This window comes from Medicago sativa, chromosome 6 (assembly GCF_051527215.1).
Source record: "Medicago sativa cultivar Bolivia chromosome 6, Bolivia_mono, whole genome shotgun sequence".
Lineage (NCBI taxonomy): Eukaryota > Viridiplantae > Streptophyta > Magnoliopsida > Fabales > Fabaceae > Medicago > Medicago sativa.
The window spans coordinates 84,881,394-84,892,022 of NC_140754.1; positions in this window are offsets into that span (position 1 = coordinate 84,881,394).

The following is a 10,629-nucleotide window of genomic DNA, read 5'->3' on the forward strand; positions in this document are numbered from 1 at the left end:
TATGGTTAATAGAAATCTAGCACACTGAATCCAACGTTGATTATAATAGTATTCTTTATGAGAGGAATTTTAAATTGTTTATCAATGACAATAGAATATGAACTTATGATAGTCTCAAATTGAACTATAATCAACTTAACGAAAGATCTTGAGTTTGAATCTTTGATAATATGGCAATCTTAAATCTTTTTAGGGAGAGCATTGCAGGAGATACCAATTCAGCCAAAAAAAAACTTCTTGTATGCATAATTATAAACACTTATTGTCTTTTTGACATATATTAAAAAAAGGAAAATGTTAATTTGTGCCCTTAAGACACAAGTTTAGAAGCCAAAAGTAGAAACTTAATTTTGAAAATCGTGCATTCAATCTCTTAAAAGCATAAAAACTTATTTTTTCAATACAAGACACATGTTTTAATTCTTCTTTTAGATCCTTAACTTGTGCCCTTAGGGCACAAGTTAACATGACCCTTAAAAAAATTATACAGTGAGTTTAATGTATCTATTTTGCATGTAGATCTTTTAAAATAACTTTACTATATATATATATATATATATATATATATATATATATATATATATATATATATATATATAGGGGTTTGCTAGGAAACACCCACTAGTTTTTATTAAGGTGTGTTTTAGCAAAGATATAAATAAAAAGTTGTTAAATACACCTTAAGGTGAATGTTGCTAAAACACACCTTCTAAAAAATAAGTGGGTGTATGTTAGCAACTCCTATATGCATTTGCTAGGATACACCCACTTATTTTTTAGAAGGTGTGTTTTAGCAAGTTATAACTAAAAAGTAGTTAAATACACCTTAAGGTGTAGCTTGCTAAAACACTCCCACATAAAAACTAGTGGGTGTGTTCTAGCAAATCCCACATATATATATATATATATATATATATATATATATATATATATATAGGATCAGAAGTAGATGATAGTGAAGCAATTAATTTTGATTTAGTAGCTAGAAATGCAGATTCTTCTGGGACAGATACTCCTCTACATTTGTTGGGGTTAGTTTTTAAGTTTATCATAAATGAAATCATGTTTATAAGTTTTAGTATTTATATCATTAATTTTGTACCTAGGGGTTTCAAACATTTTCATAATTTCCTTAAATTCTATTTTGTGCACATCATTTTTATGAATATTATTGTCTTCTATAATATCTTTAATTTGTTTCATAAAAGCGGTTTTACTTTCAGAATCTTCCATTTTATCTAGAATAGTAATTAATTTATCAGCTTGACTATTAGTAAGTACATTAATAGTTTTAATACAATTATTACAATTACAAAAATCTAAACCAGAACATTCTTCTTCTGGTCGATCTTGAAGGTTATCTTCCCATGTTTCTAATTGATTAAGATCTTCGGAATCAGATAGGGAGCTAATAGAATCTTTTCCCGAGGAATGTTCTCCTACCGATTCTTCCTTATCAGATTCTAACATTAATTTTTGTAAAGTATTAACCAGACTTTCTTTTAATTTTTCCGAAATATCTAAGCTACTAATTTGCTTAATTTCTTTAACTCTACATTTATTAGAATAATGCCCAAATTTTCCACATTTATAACATTGAACTTCTTTAGTATTTTTAGATGGTTTATGAGGTTTTTTGTAATTTTTTCCCGAACTTTTCTTGTTACTTTTATAATAATCTTGATTATCTTTCTCTTTAATAGTTTTGTAATGTTTGTGTTTATGAGAACTCCTTCTTTTAGAATTAGAGTTTTCTTTAGCTTTCTTACTACTAGGGACTCTTAAAGGAGGGGCCCCATATTGTTCGCAAAATGATCCCATTTCGCGTCTATTACTTCCTAATTCACTCTTAATTTTTCTTTGTATTTTAAAGTCGGTGCAAACCTGCATACCTGTTTCTATAACGTAATTAGAAATTTCTCCTAAAGTTAAATTATCATAAGGGATAGTCCCATTATGGGCTCTCTTAAGGTTTTCTTTTACTTTATCTGCAAATAATCTAGGTAATCCTCCTATAAATCTTTCTTTCCAGTATGACATACCTCCGTCTGACCTAAGACATAATTTTGAAAGAAACATATCTCTATACCAACGATAATCAGACATAGTTGGACAATAAAGATTCATTAATTGATCAGAAGCTCTTTGTTGAAGTTTAAGAGGTTCTCCCACAAAGAATTTTGTAATTGAATAGAGAAGAGTAGTAACACAATTCTCTTCGTCAACTCCATTCTCTGATTTTAGGGCCGTATCTATTATAGTTTTATCTTCTGGGGAAACTATGTTATCCCACCAACCTTTTAATTGACCAGTAAATCCCATAACTAACATATTCTTTGTGTTTTTATCCGAATTATTTTTAATTTTTAAAGCGGTGGCTGCCATGGTCATTTGTTGAATAACATCTAAAACATGTTGTTCAGACGCACCATCGATATTCCACTCGGTTATAGCTTGTCCGGAATACGAATTTTCGACAAAATTAAACCTTTCTTCAAATTGCACATCTGCAAATGAAGGGCGAGGATAAAAATTTCTAGTCCTAGGCTGAGGACCAGGTCCTAATCTATTAATGCTACTTTCTCCTTGAGAAAGAGTATTTAGGGACGAAGAGGCTAAACTCATTTTATTTAATTTTAGAATTAATTCTTCTATTTTTTCTTCAGATCCTAATTTCATTTTAGTAGCTGCATTTTTAGAGGGAACTTCATACTTATATATTGGTCTACTAGGATCAAGTTTAGTAATCTCTTCTTCTTTAGGTACAGTAAGTGTTCCTTCCAATCTACATAATTGTTCTGCTATTGTATTTAATGTTTGATTTGTATAATTTAATTGGGTATGTATGTGGTAAAAATCTCTTCTCGTGGTACTCGCTAGTGGCTGATCAGGATTTTTAATCGTTTTAAAAGGTGCAGCTTCTATTTCCATATTCTCTACTTTTAACATAATAGGTTCTAGCGGTGGATGTGTAGAAATGATATTTTCTTTTTTCGTAGTTTTCCACTGCGTAGTCATTCTAGTATTAGTATCTAGAAACATTTTATCAGTATAAGGATTAGGTATTTTATTCTCTAGGCAGTATAATTCAAACCATGTGAAAAAGTTAATATTAATCTCGTGATAGTTCAAGAAATCGTAAAATTCCTTTAAATAATGATTTGTTAATTCTTTACTAAAAGTAGAAAAATACCACTCACGTTTTACTTTATTATGCACTCCCATAAAGTTAGTTTTAATCCAATTTTTATCTATTTCAAAAGGTTCTTCTTTTGTTAATGTATTACAAACTTGCGATCTTGTAGGAGAAGGCGATCTAGATGGCGATCTAGGCCTTTCTTCTCTATATAAGGGAACTGGAACTGTGGGGACAAAATTAACCCCAGCTAAACCTACCCTTATAGTTGAGTCCACAGATCGTCTAGACGCTGAAGGCTGCGTACTAGATGATGAACTAATACTGCTGGACCCATAATACCTATGAGACTGACTTCTATTCATTCTAATTATGACAGATCCTTCTCTATCTTGGATAGTATGACTAATAGATCTAGATTCTGGGTTGTCATTTTTAATTATATTTTGTAAAACCCATTCTTCTGGTAGTTTTTCTATTATTTCTGAAGCAGTTAATATCTTAGGAGTTATTACCATAGTTTTATTAAGATTAGCTTCTATAATACAGGTTTCGTTTCTTGAGGTTGCTTTTAATGATTTAAAGTCATAATTAACCTTAGAGACTTTATAAGTGATTCTACTTATTACATCTAAATTAGCAACTCCTGGTGCGAAAGTATCTCCCTGAGTCACCACACAAATAGCTAATGAATTAGGGGTAAAAGGATTAGATAGACTCATACTAAAATTGGGATGACAATTAAAGTATGCTGGTCCACTATTTAAATTTGATTCTAATGTAGCTATGGTTGATTCATGAAAATCTTTAATTCTAGTATCTCGTAATACTAAAAGTAAAGGGGTATTTAATCCTAGCCTGTGTAGAGGTTTAACAGCAATTTGGATTAATCCTAGATGAATATATTTATATCCATCTTTCTGATGTTTATCAATTAATTCTTTCTTTAAAGGTTTAATAACTTCATATTTATTTACAACCGAAGTTGCAGTTTCAACCGTGTGAATTATCTTTTGAGCCTTAAACTCAAAAGTACTAAGTTTATAAATCTCTTTTAGCTTTATTTCAGGTAAAGACCAATTAGCTAATTTATCTTCTATTGGAGTAAATAATAGCCCTTGGATCCAAATCAATAATTGTAATTGAGTTTAAGTTTTCTAACTGCACCTCATAATATAATTTCTTTCTTATTAACTCTAACTTGAAAAATGCACCGCAACCTGTTTTGCAACACACGCGCGTGCCTCTTATTGACCGGGGTGAATATTTCTGATTCTTAAATTGGGTGCCAAAAATATATATATATAGGGAGGATATCAAGTGAGAGAACTATCTTATTGTGAGAGATGAGAGGAACTGATCTCAACCCTTAGATTTAAATAAATGGCTGAGATTAAAATACTCCTTTTTCTATTAACCTGCACCTTTTTTCTTATGCACGTTTACACTTCATCTTCCTAATGCCTTTGTTTAGTCTTCACACCAATTCCTTCACAGAGATAATTAATTCATGGAGTTAAACAAGTTGAATTTCTTCAGAGGCACCCAATTTTGCATACGTTGCTTAAATTTCTCAAAGTTTGTTAGGTCAATTTTACATTGGTAAGAGTTAATTTTGATTTATCGGCCATTGTTGAGGCTTGTGTGTTCTCAGCCATTACTAATTGGCCTTTCCCCTTCATCTTTTATTCATAAACATGATTCTCTACAATAGAAAAGTTAATTTCAAAATACCAATTGAAAGATATTCCACTAATAATAAAAGCAATTGGGTGGGTGGGGTGTCTCATGCATGAATCGATGGCCATAACATCTAAATCGAAGTGCAGATTAACAAAATTGAATAGAAAAACGTATTCATGTGATTTGCGAGAGGAAGAAAACCAAGAAAAAAGGAGAGAAAACCGAAGAGGAAGAGGCGTGTATCAGGAGAAGAGAAAACATATCCTCTTTATTCAAGTGTGGCTAGCCTTTTTTTACTGGAATTAGATCTTGACCGTGTATTTTGATCCAAGGGATGATATTACACCCTCTCATCTCTCATTTTAAAATCTCCTCTCACTTGAAACATATATATATATATATATATATATATATATATATATATATATATATATATATATATATATATATAAATGTATCTAATTTTAGCTTTTATAATCAAAAAATAAATACACTATCCATCAATCATAACACTTGGATCATTATTCCCAAATCCTAGCCGTCACCATTTTTTTTTTCCTGTTTGATCACTTTTGGGTAATTTTGACCTGAAATCACCTCTCATAGTTGTTTTTCTTTCTTTCTTGTTAAATAAGTGATTTCCACACATTTTCAATATATTTTAATTTGTTTTGATTTTTCGACCTTGTGCGGTGTGTTTTTTATTTCTCGTCTTAGTGCGGTGTTTATTTGATTCAAGTTGAAAGATTAGCTCTAAATGTCGATTCAATCAATGACTTTGACGTCATCAACGTTGCAGATATGGAGATATACGTATTCCGGAGACTTGAATATAGTCACATATTTAGGTATAGGTACTCTTCCGTTTTATGTTATTAACATGGATGTCATGAGTTTGTTCGCAAATTCATTCTTTTTGTTTTTTAGCAACTTTGAATTTGTATTGTATCAATGTACTATATCAATTTGAATGAATATTTTGTAAAAAAAATTCCTTAAAAAATAAATAAGTAGAATTGATATTATTTTAAGGAAGTAATATTAATAAATGGTATGTTAAAAAAGATAGTGTATAATTAATGACAATTTTTCTAAGACGGTTTTTAATTAGGAAAAGATGATGTATCTGTAAAAAGAGAAATTGTAAGATCGTTCTTTAAGGAAAATGTGCTATTCTTTAAGAATTGGTATCTAAGTCTAGAATGGAAATAGGTCAGTCTAGTCTGCAGGGGTCTACGACCTGACCTATTCAGATCTGACTTATTTATTAAAAAGCCTATTCCTACAAGAGGTCATAGGCCAGACTCAAGCCACACATTTTTTGTAGACCAAACCCTGTCAATTGGGAAATATACATGTGAAATTCGTACAAAAAAATAAATAAACGTCATGGTGATTTTTCTATTTACCGGTCACGTTGCGTCAAGTATATATTTTTACCAGTCACGTGGAATTGGTAAGTTATGCGCGTGGTAATCCAATCGAACGATATAATTGGGTTAGGTGGACAGTGTCCTATAAAGGTGATGTGGGCATTTGTCCTTTTTTCGATGTTGATTTTCCGCATCCATGTGGGTCTATTTTTTACAATTTTTTTTTGAAGGAATAATGGGTCTATTTTTAAAAGATAATATTATCAAGGTTTAAGTTGATATATGGGTGATAATCAATCAGATATTAAGTTAGTAAGCTCCTTCAAAAAAAAAAGTTATTTAGTAAGCATTCATTAGTAAGAATTTAGTTAACGAGTGTTCCTAAAATTTCCTTAAAAAAAAATGAGTGTGCCTAAAATATTTTTATGGATCCACTACAAGAAATTATTTTTTAACAAAATTAAATATTTTATTTTTTAATACATTGATTATATAAATTTTGATAAAATAGAAATTATTTTTTAACAAAATTAAATATTTTAATTTTTAATACATTGATTATATAAATTTTGATAAAATTTTACAATTTGAAACGTTTAAAGAGTGCCATGAGGTTGTTTATACAAATTTTACCAACGTACATTTAATTTTTTTACTCATTATAAAATTTAAATGGTTAAGTGATTATAATTTGAGTTAAATTAAAGGAAAATGCTGAATAGTACGATAAACCGCGGTAAAAGTTGATTTTTCTTCTACTTTTTTTACTCCTTTGTTGAAGTAGATTTCAACATAGATTTGACTTCTTAGCACCTCTATACTTGTTTTCTGGGTTTCTCCCTAGTTAACAAATTTGCTTCAATTTGTTTTTCATAGTAAAAGACAAAGAATTTGATTACTAACACGGTAACACATCTTTTTTTGATCTTGCCAACTTTATCGTTCAAGGTATGAGACATGAGCTTTCTTGCTGATCTTGCCAACTTTTTGCTGATTTTGCTGGTCTTATTTATTTAAAGCTTAATTAATGATTTGATCCCTTAAGTTATTTGTTGGTTACATTTTGGTCTCATAAGTTATTAACGTTACAATTTGGTCTCTTTAAATCATCTTTCGTCAACCAAATAAATCTCCACCGTCAAAACCGTTAAGCCAATGTCTAAGGTGGATACACATTACAAGTTGTCAGGTCACCGTTCACATGTGTCTATTTAACGTTTTGACAAAACACTGGCGGTGAGGACTAAAATGTAACCAACAAATAATCAAAACACTGGCGGTGAGGACTAAAATGTAACCAACAAATAATTTAAGGGACCACATCATTAATTAAGCCTTTATCTAACTTAATCTCCTCTTTTTTATAAAGAAAATGAGCAAAAGCTACGCAAGAGAAGACAAGGATTAGCAAGTCGTGAAATTTTGTGAATAATTATGCACCAAACTTGAAACAATTTTATTTACGTGTATAAAAACAACTTTATTTACATTCAATAATATCTTAGCATGTGTCAAAGAAATATTTATGGACACGAATTCAGCAACATCTTACATGATATTATTTGTCTTTATATATTAAAAAAATATGATCAAATAACTTATGTAAATAATATAATCACTATTTTGATGAATGAAATAATATGATTTTGTTCTTGTAAAAAAATAAAAAGAATAATAATGTGGTCAAATTAGAAAAACTAATACGGTCCGAGGGATTACTTCGAATTCTTGCGCGTATTTGACAAAATTTACTTTATCTCACATAGACTACCCCTTTTAAACGAGTAACATAACTTGAAGCAATCTCTCACACTGATAGAGAAGTATGCAATCCGAAACCATTTCTAACAGCCATCTAAATTAATTAATATAGTTACCCTATGTTTGGTCAGTCCAAAATATTTCGACTGATTTGATTCGGAAAACTTCATCAAGGCCACTATTAAAATGAGCTATACTTTAAAATAATTTACATGCATTCATCATGTTCAGAATCAAGTTGTCAACCTTTAACAAATATGCATAATAATTTATCTGATTAATGACAAACAAATATGCATAATATTATTTGAACAATTAAGAATGCACACAACCCAACTCTTTGTCAGTACAACTAGATCCTCCATCCGGTCACTATTATAAGTAAAAATTGACATTTTAGGTTCATTTAATAAATGATGTATGTGGTCTACATATAGACTACATACATTATTTATTGAATGAATCTAAAAATGGAACTTTTGCTTATAATAGTGACCGGAGGGAGTAAACAATTAAAGAGAGACAAGAGTAAAATTGACTACATGCACACATGATTTACATTGATTCATCCTCAACCCATATGTTTATGTTTTGTGCTTCAATAATGTTATGTTGACACCCTTTTTTCTTCTACCCTATTATACACTCTATTTGAAGGAACAATTTAGTAATTTCACCCCATATAAAAGAGAGTATAGGTGGGATGGTGAGGGCCACATGACCACGTGTCAAATTTATGTAAGGTGGTAGAAGAGGCGTGTCACCTATGAAGGTTAACGTATCACCACTCTTTGTCTTTAGTACAAACACAAAAAGATTTCATTGACATAAATATTGAACAATTACTATTGCTTTTACAATTACCCATCTAAGTTCACAACATATCTTACACGTTCAAACAAGGGAAATGTTAACGCGTGCCCTCGAGACACTTTTAAGACCCTTAAATGACAACTTTTTATGAAAATAAGTGTAATTAATGCTTTGAAAATCGAAATATTTGACTTTATTATAAAATAATTACTTACTGTATTTTAAAATTTTTAAAGAGATACTCCGAGAACATTCGTTAACAAGACCCTTCAATTACACACAGTTCATGGTTCATGCAATGCAACATATATTTATATTTTATCACATCCATGGTATCTTAATTAAGACATAACACAACATGAGATTCTGTATACCTTCAATTTTGCAGCCACTAACCATTTTTAGACCCAAATCATGTTCCAAAGTTTTGTAGTTAACATTGGCATATGTGAAAAGCAACTAAAGTTATGACTGAATTAGCACAACAATATAAAAGTATAGAATCAGAAATTCAAGATTCTATAAAAAAAACTGACCCCCGTCTCTTATTATTGGGAAGTGTTCAACCAAGTAAATAATGTTCAAGTGACCTTGGAATAACAAATATGAGCCACACTCAACACACATCATATGTGCTCAATAGAGGATCTTAAGTGGAGAAGAATGTAGTATAATAATTATTATGAGCAAAGGAAATTATCTAGTATCTACTGCTACTAGAGAAAAAATAAAATTTGACTTAAAAAGAAAAATAAAATAAACACATTATTTGACTTTGAAAAAATTAGTTGCAATGAGTTCAAAAATATACAAAAGTAGAGGTGGCAAATACAAAAACTCAAGATATTTATTTCATTTTATCAAAGTTAGGGCAGCATTTGCAAACGAGCGAATGACAAGTTTAGTCCTAAAAAATTGCCCTCAAAGTTGTAAAAGTCGAAAAATTGAATACTCAAATTGACAAAATGATATATTAGTTACTAAAATTGAAGACTGTTAACCAATTTAGTCCCTTTAACAATCAAGTTAGAAGCAATATAAAAATCAATGAAAATCTTAAAACAAAATTATAAAAGCATATGCTTAAACTAAACATATCTAAACATTGAGTCAACCCAAATTTTATAATCTTGTAACTTGTTACATGACAAAAGGTCTGAGACTGACAATTCAATTCTAGAGGATAAAGTCGATTTGGATTGAGTTATTTGAGTTTACTTGTTGACTTTAAGTATTTGTGAGATTGAGAGAATTCATAAAATTGTTTAAAGAAGTGGATTAAGCAACTTTTTATTATAAAATTATATGAGGGCACAAACTTTATCTAAGTTGTTTGCGGTCAAATTGCCTCCGATTATGGTAGTCAAAGATATTAATAGTTAGATCTGACCATACATTTTTTTTAATGAAAAATTTACGGCGAAGAGATGATGGTCAAATTTAAAGTAAAGAAGATTTTATTGGTTAAAGATCACTTATAAATTTTTTTACATTTATCTTCTTTCAAGAACATTATCAGAACTCGAATCTAGAACCTCCAAATTCAAAACATAAAATTTTCATTTCAACAATTCAACTTACTAAATTATGTTTGAAATAAAAAATTCAAACACAGACTTTCTAATCTTATGTGTTAAATGCAATAAGGGCATTGATGATGTGTCATCTAATCTAATCCATCACTCGCTGTGTTTGAATCAACTGTTTTTGACAATATGTTTGAATCTTAACTGAAAATATACAAATTTAAACACATTATAGTTGATTTTATTTTAATTTTAAGATAACTCAGCAATAACCTTTATAAAAAGAACAGTATACTTGATTACTTTTAAGAAAGTTTGCATGACATTAATTTGATTT